Here is a 15,445-nt window from a genome sequence, read left to right as displayed (position 1 = left end):
CCCCACATCAGACACTTCAGTTTCTAAGACCAGCCCCTAAGAGGGAAGCCCCCTAACATCTGCCTTTAACAATCAATGAGTCTTGCATTTATGAAACTCAAAGTCTCTAATGAACCGAGAAACTGCATTTACAGGGCTTGTGCTCAGACTCACTTATTCCTGGACTCAGCACAAAAGCAGACATTTGAAAAGCCCCAGAATACATGTGCAAGAGATTATATTCCTAAATTTAATGCATCAGCCAGTGGAGCAGGGGCCTATTAGGATACTTGCCAGGGATGAAGGTGCTAGCAGGCACTATTCTTTGTCCTCTCTCCTGCTACAGCATCACTTTCTTTTTCTTGGCAGGTGCCATCTTTACCTTCCAACTGATTAGCACCACATTTATGTTCTCTCTCTGCCTCGACAATGCCGGCCAGCGTGATTTTATCAAGTGACAGCTCTTATTTTGAGTGCCATTGTTCTTGCAGCTGCAGCACAGAAGACACCCACTGATTACCTGGCTCTGGAGCCCAATGCAGGGGGCTGGGGTGTAGTTTGTGTTCCTGAGACACAAGGAACTGTAAAAAAAAAAGAAAAAGCATCAGAGACGGTTCTTGGCAGTCCCTAGCACACCAGGGACACTGCAGAGACAGCAGACTGAAACACACCTCTGTCTTTCTTAGAGTTGCTTGTCCAGGAGCTGTGGACTGAAGGGTAGGCTTCTGGTCTGCAACACATACAGGGGCCCAGAGAGTCCCTCTCAGGAAATAGAGGCTGGTATACACTACCTTTGTGATCTCCCTCTGCCTTCCTCCAGCTTGAAAATATCTCCCCAAAAAGAGTTTATACCTTTGTCTGGTACCTCAACTTTTGCAGCTGCTGCCAGAGCGTACCTCTAAATCACCAGGCTCCAGCAGCATTTATGCTCACAGGTCCCATAGGACTATAACCAATGTAGAAAGAGTTTTTAAACGTCTGCCACACTCAGCATGGCAAGAGGCAACAAACCCAGGAACTCAATCTTTCTGTGAAAGAAGCCTGTTAGCTTATCAAGCAGAAGGCTGAGGGGCAGGATTCTTAAACATGTGTTTAATCTAAGTGCTCACTGTAGATCTTTCCAGAGAACTCTGACAGTGGGTACTATTTTCTTATTCTTTTGCTGCCATACAAGTATCACTCTAAAGAGAACACTTTTATAGATCTGGTTCCCTAGTTTTTAATGCCTGGTGCTCTGCTTTTGTGGCTGCCAAACCAGGGGATGCCTCGTGATTCCCTGGGTCTGTTGGCCAAGGGAGCTTGTGGTGTTCCTAGGTCTCTAATGATTCTAACAGACAGACAATTTTGGGCCATCCATCGCCCCCAGAGAGTACCACACAGAGAGTAACAGAACCTGCCCCCTGCTCCCAGACTTTCTGTGAAGGAGACCTCTTTGCTTATTCTGGAGCTTCAGCTAAAGGGACAGGCTTCAGGTTTACCATATATCTAGAGTCTACAGTTCTTATAAGGAAGCACGAACCAAGGAATACCATCTTTGCACCTTCCCTCTCCCTCACTGCAGATTTCTGGTAACTCAACCAGTGCCCCAATTTTTGCAACTGTTGACCAGGGGATGCTTCTAGATCACCTGTTCCTGAGGTCACAAGGATTTAAAGTCGTACTGCCAAAGAACTGCATACATTTTCACAGTTTAAAAGCTGCTGCATAAATAAATAAATAAATAAATAAATAAATAAATAAATAAATAAATAAATAAAGCTGCTGCCTGTACTATGTTAAATAACAGTGGTGAGAGTAAACATTCTATCATTTTCCTGACCATGGAGAAAAAGCTCTGTTTTTCCCCCATTGAGAATGGTATTATCTGTAGGTTTTTCATATATGGTCTTATTAGGTTGAGTTGTGTTCCCTCTAAACCTACTATATTGAGGATTCTTTTTTTAAATCATCAGTGAATGTTGTACTTTGTCAAATCCTTTTTTTTTTTGCATCTATTGAAATGATCATATGATTCCTAACCTTTCTTCTATCAATGTAGGGTATCATGTTGATTGGTTTGCAAATATTGAAACACTGTTGCAACTCAGGAATAAAATCCCTTGATTGTAGCGAATGATTTTTTTTAAATGTATTCTTGGATTCCGTTTGCTAATATTTTATTGAGATTTTTTACACCCATGTGCATCAGGAAAATTGGCCTGTCGTTCCTTTATAGTGTAGTTTATCTGGTTTTGGTGGTGCTGGCCTCAGAGAATGAATTTGGAAGTTTTCCTCACATTTCTATTTTTTGAAATAGTTTGAAAAGAATAGGTATTAACTTTTCTTTAAATGTTTCATATAATTCACCTGTGATGCCATCTGGTCCTTGACTTTTGTTTGTTGGGAGTTTTTTGATTACTAATTCAATGTCTTTGCTGGATATCAGTCTGTTCAAGTTTTCTATCTCTTCCTGTTTTAGTAGTTCATATGTTTCTAGGAATTTATCCATTTCTTCCAGGTTGTCCAATTTGTTGGAATATGGTTTTTCATATCAATAAGTCAACAAAAAGAAATAAAAGGCAACCACATTGGTAAGGAAAAAATCAAATTTTCACTATTCAGAGATGACATGATACTCTAAGTAAAACCAGAAAGACTCCAACAAGAAACTGCTAGAACTGATAAACGATTTCATTTCATTTTGGATGCAAAAACCAATATACTTAAATCTGTTGCATTTCTAAAGACAAATAATAAGTGGCAGAAAGAGAAATTAAGGAATCAATTCCATTTAAAATTGCACCGAAACCAATAAGATGCCTTGGAATAAACCTAACCAAAGAGGTGAAAGACCTGTACTCTGAAAACAATACAACACTGAAGAAATTGAAGATGACACAATCAAAATGGAAAAACATCCTCTGCTCATGGATTGAAGAAACAAATATTGTTAACTTGTCTATGCTATTCAAAACAATCTACACATTTAATGCAACCCCCTATAAAAATAACAGCATTTTTCACAAAGCTAGAACAACCCTGAAAATTTGTATAGAACCACAAAAGACCCTGAATAGACAAAGCAACTTTAATAAAAGCTGAACTGGAGGCATCACAATTCCTGACGTCAAGTTACATTACAAAGCTGTAGTGTTCAAAACGGGTTGGTACTGGCACAAAAATGGACACATAGATCAATAGAACAAAATAGAAAACCCAGCAATGAATCCACAGCCAGTGCTGTCATCCTCTTCCTTCTCCTTTGGATCCTCTGCCAAACCTGATGCATGGACTCAGATGGGACCATCACCCCACAAAGTGGCTGCTGTCCTGCCACATCCAGTAGGAAGACTGCATTCCCTCCAAAGGGTCCCTTGCCATAGGCAGGGCAACCCTCACCTCTCTGCATGCCTGCAAACATTCACAACTTGCCTAATAGCCAGCCAAACTTGGGGCTATCCCTGCCCCCCTCATATGCCCTGGCAGATGCAGATCTTCCTCTCAGCTAGCCACTCCAGGGGCCAGCCCCACCTAGCAGTTTGCCTGAGTAGTCACAGGGGAGAAGGGTGCCCACAGGGGAGACCGGTGGAGTGCCTGGTTCTGGTAACTCGGGAAGATTGCGCTCCTGGGTGCCACCAGATTCACTTAACACAAGACCACACTTACAAGACCCAACAAAATAGGTGATCTACCTAACACAGAGAAACAAACACAGATAGACAAAATGAGGTGGCAGAGAAATCTATTCCAATGGAAAGACAGAAACTCAGAAAAAGAACTAAGTGAAATGGAGATAAACAATGAACCTGATAAAGAGTTCAAAGTAAAGGTCATAGAAGATGCTCACTGAATCCAAAAATGGATGAATGACAGTGAGAGTTTTGACCAAGAGATCAAAAATATAAAAAAGAAACAGTATTGAATAACTGAAATGAAAAACACAATCTCAAAGATATGGTAATAGAAATCATCCTAGCTGAACAGCAAAAAGAAAAAAATTAATAATTTAAAAGACCTCTGAGATAATGCTAATATTGCATTATAGGAATTTCAGAAGGCCAAAAGAGAGAAAGGGGCAGAAAACTTAATTTCTGAAACTTCTCTAACCTGTAAAAGAAAACAGATATTCAGGTCCAGGAAACAGAGATCCCCAAACAAAATAAACCCAAAGAAATCCACACTAAGACATATAGTAACTAAAATTTCAAAAATTAAAGATAGGGAGTCTTAAAAGCAGCAAAAGGAAAAAAACTAGTTATATATATGGTATCACCCATAAAGCTTCAGGCCAGAATGGAATGGCAAAATATATTCAAAGAATTAAAAAGGAAAACATCTAAAACTAAGAATACTCTAATTGGCAAGGTTATCATTCAGAATTGAAAGAGAAAGATTTTTCCAGACAAACAAAAGTTAAGTGAGTTCATCACCACTAAATTGGTCTTATAAGAAATGCTAGAGTCTTCTTTAGCAGAAAAGGCCATAACAAATATTATAATATCAAATATACAGGAAGGTAGCAAAAAAATGGTGCTTTTAGAATATATTTGACATTAAGCAGTTATCAACTTAAAATATACCACTATATACACCATGTATTATAAATAATCCTCATGGTAACCACAAGCCCAAACCCTATAATACTCAAAAATAAAGTGAAAGGAATATTAACACTAAATTTATCAAATAACAGAATAAGAGCAAGACAATAAAGGGAATAGATCACTGCAAAAACAACCAGAAAACAGGGTCAAAATAGCAAGGAGTACATACCTATCAGCCAGCTTTACTGACTGATTACTTTATTTTTTTATTTTTTTTTTTAATTTTTATTTATTTATGATAGTCACACAGAGAGAGACAGAGAGGCAGAGACATAGGCAGAGGGAGAAGCAGGCTCCATGCACCGGGAGCCCGATGTGGGATTCGATCCCGGGTCTCCAGGATCGCGCCCTGGGCCAAAGGCAGGCGCCAAACCGCTGCGCCACCCAGGGATCCCTGACTGATTACTTTAAAGGTAAATCAACTAAATGCCCCAATCAAAAGATAGAAGAGACTAAATGGCTAAAAAACAAGTCCCATCCATATCCTGCCTACAAGAATTCACATAATAACTAAAAACACATCTAGTTTGGAAGTGAAAAATAAGATTCCAAGTAGATGAAATTTTTAAAAGCTGGCGTAGCAATACTTAATGGGGGGGCAGATTTTAGAGCAAAGACTGTAGCAAGAGACAAACAAGGGCATTACATAACAAAGGTATCAATACCACAGGAATATATAGCAATTGTAAATATCTATATATCCAACATAGAAGCACCTAAATATGTAAAGCAAATATTAAATAAATTTATAGTAATTCAGTAATAGGAGGGAACTTTAACACTCCATTTACTTTAATGGGCAGTTGGTACAAAAAAAAAAAAATTCAGTAAGGAAGCATTGGCCTTAAACAACACATTAGACCATATGGAATTAACAGGTATACACAGAACATTCCATCCAAACAATGCAGAATATATATACATCACATAGAATGTTCTCCAGGATAGACCACATGTTAAGCCACCCAAAAGGTCTCAATAAATCAAAGAGATTTAAGTGATACCAAGCATCTTTTCTGACCATAATGATATGAAACTAGAAATTAATTCCTGGGGGGAAAAACTGGAAGAACAAAGAGATTACTTAATAACATGCTACTGAACAACCAATATGTCAATGAAAAGAAAAAATCAAAAGAAAAATAAAAAAATACCTTGAGACAAATAAAAATGGAAATATTATTCTAAAATCTTTGGAACACAGTAAAGCAGTTTTAAGAGTGAGCTACACAGCAATACAGGCCTAGCTAAAGAAGAAAAAATAAACAAAAATGGTTCAATACCCACAAATCAGCATGATACAGCAGATTAACGAGATGAAAGATAAAATTGTAATATTTCAATAGATGCAGAAAACGCATTTGACATCCATTCATGATAAAAATCAACAAAGCCTATATAAAGGGAATATACCCCAACATAATAAGGCCATGTATTATAACATGATACTTCATAGTAAAAAATTAAAAGCTTTTCCTTTAAGACATAGAGCAATACAAAAATGCCTACTCTTGCCTTTTTATTCAACACAGTACTAGGAGTCCTACCAATAGCAGTCAGGCAAGAGTAAGACATAAATGCACCCAAATTGGTAAGGAAGAAGTAAATTGGTCACTATTTGCAGATGACATGAAACTATATATGAAACTCTAAAGACTCCACAAAAAAAAATCTTAGAATAAGTAAATTTCAGGATTCAGAATTAATATACAGAAATCTGTTGTGTTCCTTTTTTTTAATAAATTTATTTTTTATTGGTGTTCAATTTACCAACACAGAATAACACCCAGTGCTCATCCCGTCAAGTGCCCCCCTCAGTGCCCGTCACCCATTCCCCCCCATCCCCCGCCCTCCTCCCCTTCCACCACCCCTAGTTCGTTTCCCAGAGTTAGGAGTCTTTATGTTCTGTCTCCCGTCCTGATATTTCCCACACATTTCTTCTCCCTTCCCTTATATTCCCTTTCACTATTATTTATATTCCCCAAATGAATGAGAACATACACTGTTTGTCCTTCTCCGATTGACTTACTTCACTCAGCATAATACCCTCCAGGTCCATCCACGTTGAAGCAAATGGTGGGTATTTGTCGTTTCTAATGGCTGAGGAATATTCCATTGTATACATAGACCACATCTTCTTTATCCATTCATCTTTCGATGGACACCGAGGCTCCTTCCACAGTTTGGCTATTGTGGACATTGCTACTATAAACATCGGGGTGCAGGTGTCCCGGCGTTTCATTGCATCTGAATCTTTGGGGTAAATCCCCAATAGTGCAATTGCTGGGTCGTAGGGCAGGTTTATTTTTAATCTGTTGTGTTTCTATACACCAACAATAAACCATCAAAAAGAGAAGTGAACAATCCCATTAACAAATGCATCAAAAAGAATATCTAAATATAAATTTAACAAAGAAATTTAAAGACCTGTATACCAAACACTACAAGATACTGATGAAAGATATTAGGAAAGTTAAAAAATAGAAACAGTGCATGGTCACAAACTGAAAGAGTTAATATTGTTAAAATGTCAATACCATGCAAATAACTGTGGGTACCCCTGCTTTCTGAAAATTTGTATTACCATATATTCATCTCAATAGATGCAGAAAAAGCATTTGACAAAATAAGCCCTTCATTAAGGATAAAAAAGCCCTCAACAAAGTGGGGTTAGAAGGAACATAACTCAATAGTAAAGGTCATATTTGAAATAACCACAATTAACATCATACCTAGTGGTGAGAAACTAGAGATTTTCCTCTAAGATCAGGAACAATGTAATATAGTTCACTCTCTCCATTTTTATTCAGCATAGTCCTAGAAATCCTAGCCGCAGCAATAAGACAAGAAAAAGAAGTAAAGACATCACAATTGGTAAGGAACAAGTAAAAATTATTTACAGTTGATATGATACTATATTTAGACACCCTAAAGACTCCACTGACAACTATTAGAATAAATTCAATAAAATTGCAGAATAAAAATTAATATACAAAAATCAGTTGTATTTTTATATGCTAATGACCAAGTATCTGAAAGAAGAACTATGAACACTATTCCATTTACAATTGCATAAGAATAAAATACCTAGAAATATATTTAATCAATGGAATAAAAGACCTGTACTCCAAAAACTACTATGCATTGATGAAAGAAACTAAAGATGATGCAAATAAATGGAAAATATACAATGCTCATGGGTTGGAAGAATTAATGTTAAAATGTCCATGTTACCCAAAGCCATCTACAGATTGAACACAATCTCTACAAAATACCAACAGCATTTTTTTTTTTACAAAAGTGGAACAATTCTAAAATTTGGATGGATCCACAAGAGACCCTGAATATAGCTAATGCAATCTTAAGAATAACAAAGCTAGAGATATTGTGGTCCAGATTTCAAACTATATTAACAAACGATAGTAATCAAAATAGTGTATACTGGCACAAAAACAGGAACCTTAATTAACTGAACAGAATAGAGAACTAAGCAATACCCCACACTTGTATAGTCAGTCTACGATGAAGAAGATAATAACATACAATGGGGAAAGACAGACTCCTCATTCTCCTCATTAAATGGTGCAGGGACAACTGGACAGCTACATGTGAAAGAATAAAGTTGGACCACTTTCTTAGATCAAATGCAAAAATGAAGTCATAATGAATTGAAGACCTAAACATAAGACTTGAAACCATAAAACTCCCAAAAGAAAACAAAGGCAGTAAATTCATGGACTTCTGTCTTAGCGATTTTTTTATATCTTTTGAGGCAAGGACAACAAAGACAAAAAACACACAATTTGTCCTATAACAAAGAAAAAGCTTTTGTGGATAGGAAACCATTAACCAAATGAAAAGGCAATCTACTGAATGGAAGAATGTATTTGCAAATTATATATGTGATAAAAGGTTAATATGAAAAATATTCAAAGAATTCATACAACTCAACACTAAAAAAGCAAACAATCCGATTTAAAAATGGGCAGAAAACATGAATAGATAATTCTCCAAAGAGACACAGGAAAAGATGCTTAACATCACTAATCATCAAGGAAATATAGATCAAAACCGCAGTAAGATATCACCTCACACCTGCCAGAATGGCTAGTATCAAAGTGAAAAGAATTAACAAGTGTTGGCCAGGATATGGAGAAAAGAAAACTGCCATGCACTGTTGGTGGGATTGCAAATTGGTGCAGTCACTATTGAGGAATCACTCTTTCTCAAAAAAATTAAAAATAGGAAATATTATACTATCTAAAAGTTCTACCTTTCAGGTATATATTTAAAGAAAATGAAAACACTAATTGAAGAAGATGTACAGGACCCTATGTTCATTGAATCTTTTTTTTTTTTTTTTACAATCACCACAATATGAAAGCAAACTAAGTATCCACCAATAGATGAATGGATAAAGATGTGGTCTATATACACACAATTGAATTTTTACTCAGCCATAAAAATATTGTAATCTTGTTATTTGCAGCAATAGGGATGAACCTAGAAGGTATAACATGTTACTATCTGAAGTAAGTCAGAGAAATACCTTGTGATTTCACATACGTGGAATCAAGACAACAAAACAAGTGAATCAAACAAAAACAGAAACAGACTCATAAATACAGAGAATAAACTTGTGGCTTCCAAAGTGGGTGGTGACAGGAGCTTGGTCAAAATCTTTCAAGGGGATTGAGGGGTACAAACTTTTAGTTATAAAATAAGCCCCAGGGATGTACAGTACAGCATGGGGAATATAGTCAAGAGGATTGTAATAGTGATGTGTGACAGATGGGAACCAGACATTGTGATCACTTCATAAAGTACATACATGTCAAACCAGCATGTTGTACACCTTAAATTAATGTTTCATGTCAGCCATACTTCAATAAAAATATCATAATCACCTTAATATCTGCAGAAAAAAACTTGAACAATTTAACACTCATTCACAATAAAAACTCTCAGCCAACTGAGTATAGAGGGAACATACTTCAACATAATAGAAAAGCCATATATGACAAGTGCATGGCTAACATTATACTGGATGGTGAAGAAAGCTTTCCCAAGAGCAGTTACAAATCAGGACCATCTCTTGTCATTTTTATTCAATATAGTACTAGAAGTCACAGCCAGAGCAATTAGGCAAAAAAATAAAATAAAATAAAATAAAATAAATAAAATAAATAACTAAAATATATATAGATAGATCACACTCAAATTAGAATGGAAAAAGTAGTTAACATTTTCAGATGACATATTATAAATAAAAAACTAAGTACTCCACCAAATAACTGTTTGAGGGACACCTGTGCAGCTCAGTGGTTGGGCGCCTGCCTTTGGCTCAGGCTGGGATCCTGGGATCTGGGATCAAGTCCCACATCAGGCTCCCTGCAGGAAGCCTGCTTCTCCCTCTGCCTGTTTTTCTGCCTCTGTGTGTGTCTCTCATGAAAAAAAAATAATAAATCTTAAAAAAATTAACTGCTTAAATTAATAAACGAATTCAGTTGAGTTGCAGGATACTAAATCAATAAACAACACCCCCTTGCATTTATATGCACTAATAACGAAGTATCAGAAAGAAACTGAGAAAACAATCCCACTTTTAATTGCATAAAGAATATCTAAGAATAAATTTAATCAAGGGACTGAAAGACCTGTACATTGATTACTATATTAATGAAAGAAATTGAAGACAAATAAATTTAAAGATATTTCTTACTTACAAATTGGAGGAATTAACAATCAACAGATATAGGTCTATATAATTGCTATCAGAATTCCAAAGGCAATTTCCACATAAATAGAAAAAAAAAAATCCTAAAATCTCTATGAAACAACAAACGACCCCAAACAGCCAAAACAATCTTGAGAAAGAACAAAGCTGGAGGCATTATATGCCCTGATTTCAGACACTATTACAAAGCTATAGTAATCAAAACAGTATGGTGTTGGCATAAGAAAACACACAAAGATCAATGAAACAGAATTGAGAGCCAAGAAATAAATTCACACATGTGCAGTCAATTAACTTACAACAAAGGAGCCAAAAATATAAATGCGGAAATAATCTCTTCAATAAGTGGTGCTGGGAAAACTGAATAGCCACATACAAAAGAATAAAACTAGACCATGATATTGGTTTATACACAAAAATTCAAAAAGGATTAATAGTTTGAATATAAGAATTGAAACTGTAAAACATGAGGGTAAGCTCCCTGACATCATTCTTGGCAATGATTTTTTTGGAGCAGACAACAAAAGCAAAAACAAGAGGGACTATATCAAACTAAAAAGCTTCTTCGTGGTAAAGGAAAGCAACAAAGTGAAAAAACGCTCTACAGAATGAGAGAAATATTCGCAAATTATATCACATAAAAGATTAATATTTAAGATACATAAGGAAGTTGTACAACTCAATAGCAAAAAAAAATAACAATATGATTATGAAAATGTACAGAGGAACTAAATAGATATTTTTCCTAAAGATATACAGATGAAAAAATAAATAAAGATATACAGATGGCCGACAAATGCATGAAAAGATGCACATCATTACTAACCATCAGGGAAATGCAAACCAAAACCATAATAGCTACCATCTCATTAACAGATATTATTGAAAAAAAAAACAGCTAATCACCTGTTAGAATGAATATTATTCAAAACAAACAAGATAACGTGTAGGCAAGGATGTGGAGTGAAGGTAATAGTTTGTACTATTGGTAGAAATCTAAATTGGTGTAGTCACGATGAAAAATAGCATTGAAATCTCCCAAAAAAATTATAAATTGAACTACAATGCGATCCAGCAATCCCAATCCTGGGTATTCACCCAGTGAAAATGAACACACTAACCTGAAAAGATCTATGCATTCTCATAGTCATTGCAGCATTAGTAGCAGCCACGATATGGGGGGACTGTATCCACTGACCGATGAACGGACAATGAAGATGTGAGTATATTATTCAGTCATAAAAAAATGAAATCTTGCCACGTGTGACAATCTTGAGGGCATGTGCTGAATGAAATAAGTGGAGACAAATTCTATACGAGCTCACTTATGTACTGTATCTAAAAACAAAGAATTCAACTCAGAACAGATTGGTGGTTGTCAGAAATGGAGCACAGATGGTGGGGGAAATGGGTGAACCGGTACAAACTGAGTTATAAAAGTTATGGAGGTGTAATGGCCAACATAGAGACTATAGTTAATAGTATTATATCGCATATTTGCTGTTACGCAAAGAGAGCTTTAAATTCTCAACACAAGAAAAAACTGAACTATGTAAGGTGATAGATGTTAAATGGACTTGTTGTGGTGATTTTACAATGTCTACAGATATGAAATCATTACATTATACACATAAAACACCTGGAAATAAATTTAACCAAGGAGGTGAAAGACCTGTATTCTGAAAACCACAACACATTGATGTAAACAGCTCAAGATGACAAAAATGGGGGTGGAAGAATTTGTGCTGGTAACTGTACACGCTACCCAAAGCCATCTACAGATTCAATGCAATCCTTATCAATTTTTTAGTGACATTGTCCACTTAAGTATGACAATCCTGAAATTTGCGCAAAACCGCAAAAGATCCCAAACAGCTGAAATAGTCTTATGAAAAAGGAGCAAAGCTGGAGGCATCATGTTCCCAGATTTGAAACTGCTAAGTTATAATAATCAAAATGGTGTGATATTGACATAAAAATGGATCTGTCAATGGAAGAGAATATACCGAGTCCAGAAATAAGCCTATGCGTACATTGTTAAGTTATGAGCTAGGAGTCAAAAATATACATTAGGGAAAGGACAGTGTCTTCAATAAATGGTATTGGAAAAAGTGGACAGCCATGTGCAAAAGAATAAATCTGGACCACTATATTGCTTAAATTCAAGTTAATTCAAATTAATTCAAAATGGGTTAATAGCTTGAATGTAAGACCCAAAACCATGAAAGTCCTAGAAGGAAACATATGGCTAAGCAATTTGACATAAACCTTGGCAGTGATTTTTCGGACCTGATATCAAAAGCAACAAAAGCAAAACTAAGTAAGTGGGATCACACCAAACAAAAAAGCTTCTGCACAGTGGAAAAGAAAATCAAATGAAAAGACAACCTACTGAATGTGAGAAAATATTTGCAAACCATATCTCATTGGAGGTTAACATCTGAAATTTGTAACTCCAACAACTCAACATCAAAAAAAAAATCTGATTAAAATGGATAGAATAAGGATCCCTGGGTGGCGCAGCGGTTGGCGCCTGCCTTTGGCCCAGGGCGTGATCCTGGAGACCCGAGATCGAATCCCATGTCGGGTTCCCGGTGCATGGAGCCTGCTTCTCCCTCTGCCTATGTCTCTGCCTCTCTTTCTCTCTGTGTGACTATCATAAATAAATAAAAAATAAATAAATAAAAAATAAAAAAATAAATCCTTTATAAAAAAAATGGATAGAATATATGAATGGACAATTTTTTTCCCACAGAAGATGTGCAGATGGCTAACAGGTAACATGGAAAGATGTTTGCTATCATAATCATCAGGGAAAATACAAATCAAAGCCACAATGAAATGTTATTTCTGTTATTGTTTCTGAAATATTATTTCTGTAACTGTAAGAATGGTTATCATCAAAAAGAAAAAATAAGTGTTGGTGAGGATATGGATTAAAGAATCCCTTGTGCATGGTGGGTGGGACTGTAAATTGGTGCAGCCACCTTGGTAAACAGTATGGAGATTCCTCAAAAAGAGAAAAATTAAAAATAGAATTATCAAAATGATCTAGCTATTCCAGTTGTGGGCATTTCTCCAAAGGAAAAGGAAACTAACTCAAAAGAGGTGTGTATACTCTATGTTCATTGTAGCGTTAATAAGTAGCCAAGATAGGAAAACAATCTGTGTCCATTGATGGATGAATGAATAAAGAAAATGTAGGATGTATACACAGTGTAATATTATTCGGCCATAAAAAAAAAAGGAATTTTTGCCATTTGCCATACATAGATGGATTTTGAGGGCATTATGCTAAGTGAAATGAGTCAGATTTAGACAAATATGGTATGATCTTACTGATACACGGAATCTAAAAAAAAAATAATAATACAAGTAAAAACAAAGCCAGATACAGCAAACAGGTTGGTGACTGCCAGGGACATTTGATGGGGTTTGAGTAAAATGGGTGAAGGAGGTTAAAAGGTACAATTTTGGTGACTATAGTTAACAATGTATCGCATATTTGAAAGCTGCAAACAGTTAAAAGTTCTCATATCAAAAAAATTTTCTAACTATGTAGGCTGACAGACGTTAACTAGACTTACTGGGGTGATAATTTTTCAATATACACAAATATTATATTGTACACCTGCCACTAATGTTACATGTTGATCATACTTCAGTAAAGAAAAATACAATATAATTCCAAATTTCCTGCATGGGGTCTCCAGGACGGCCCTAGGGTCAGTGAATCTAGTGCCTTTTAAATGTACCCCACCTTTTATTTCCTACAAGTAATAATTTCTTTCCTTCAAGCAATAATTTGTTAACTGGCCTGAATTATTGTTACAAACTTTTTTTCCCCTTAAAAAAATAAATTTCTCAGGATGGCTGGGTAGATTGGTCTGCTGAGCCTCTGATTCTTGATTTCAGCTCAGGTCATGATCTCAAGGTCAGGGGATCCAGCCCCTATATTGGGTCCTGGCCGGGCATGGAGCCTGCTTGGGGTTTTCTCTCTTGCTCCGCATCTGCCGCTACTCCCCCAACCCCCACTGTCTCTCATTCTCTCAAATAAATAAATCTATAGGGGAAAGAAATACATTCCTCATTGTAATAACATTAATAGCTTAATGATTGCCCCTCCAGCCCACACAGATCTGAAGATTTCTTGACTTCCTCTACTTGCATATAAGGTCCTACCTTAACCCTCTATAGCAAATTCAAGCAGTAGGTGGATCGAGAGTCTGATTTTAAACAGAAAAATTTGAACTCATGAACTTCGTTAATCTGTAACCTGTAATCTTGAACCATGGATGTCCATTATATAACGGAGTTGTATTCTTACCAGTGAAGTGGTAAGTATGTGCTTAATGTACTATTCCTGGAGTGACTTCATGACTTGTGGCAGAAAATTAATGTCCACCAGTGTATTTGGGGGCAAAGGTGCACATGGTGGGCAGGGGAGTGATCCCTCCATTGTACCTTATTTTGAGACAAGTCTAAATGCAACAGATGTTTAACTGTCAGATGACTATCCAGGGGCTAAGTAATGTATGAATAATAACAAATAGGAGGGGCACCCAGGTGGCTCAGTGGTTGAGCATCTGCCTTTGGCTCAGGTCATGATCCCCAGATCCTGGGATCGAGTCCCGTGTTGGGCTCCCCACAGGGAGTCTGCTTGTCCCTCTGCCTGTGTCTCTGCCTCGCTCTGTGTCCCTCATGGATAAATAAATAAAACCTTTAAAAAATAATAGGATATAGATGTTCCAGATACGTTGTCACTCAGATTGCCAATCACCCCCACCCAGGTGCACCCAGGTAGCCCCTTCATGAGTATCCTGATAGGACCTTAGCTCATGGCTGTTAGGGACACATATTTTAAAGCAATTATACCACATACCAATCAAAAATTAAATTGAAATTAAATTACAGATGTTCATCTAACTGTGATTTAGAGCTAGTTTTCTTTCTGTGTTGATTTTTGTCAGAATTATTTGAGCCTTTTATCTATGCTGTAAGGCCCCACATATTTCTAGAATGAAGGATTTCAAATAAGTAGGTAATGTGCCTTCTAAAAAAATTTGCAAAATGGAAAACTATTCCATTTCGAAGACAACGGTTAGAGGGAAAACTGTTAAGAATCTACTGTACTATTTACAAGAGA

The 15,445-nt window shown here is 36.3% G+C and overlaps 1 long non-coding RNA gene across 1 annotated transcript in view; it reads right to left on the bottom strand.

Annotated features, from left to right (window-relative positions):
* Positions 1–253: 253 nt before the first annotated feature.
* Positions 254–15,445, bottom strand: part of LOC119869619 — a 46,799-nt gene continuing 31,607 nt past the window's right edge. Inside the window, exon 3 of the long non-coding RNA XR_005371712.1 lies at positions 254–560. This is a non-coding gene — a long non-coding RNA (uncharacterized LOC119869619). The remainder of the gene's footprint in view (positions 561–15,445) is intronic.

This window comes from Canis lupus, chromosome 16, assembly GCF_011100685.1.
Source record: "Canis lupus familiaris isolate Mischka breed German Shepherd chromosome 16, alternate assembly UU_Cfam_GSD_1.0, whole genome shotgun sequence".
NCBI lineage: Eukaryota > Metazoa > Chordata > Mammalia > Carnivora > Canidae > Canis > Canis lupus.
This window is presented reverse-complemented; position numbering and strand designations above follow the sequence as displayed.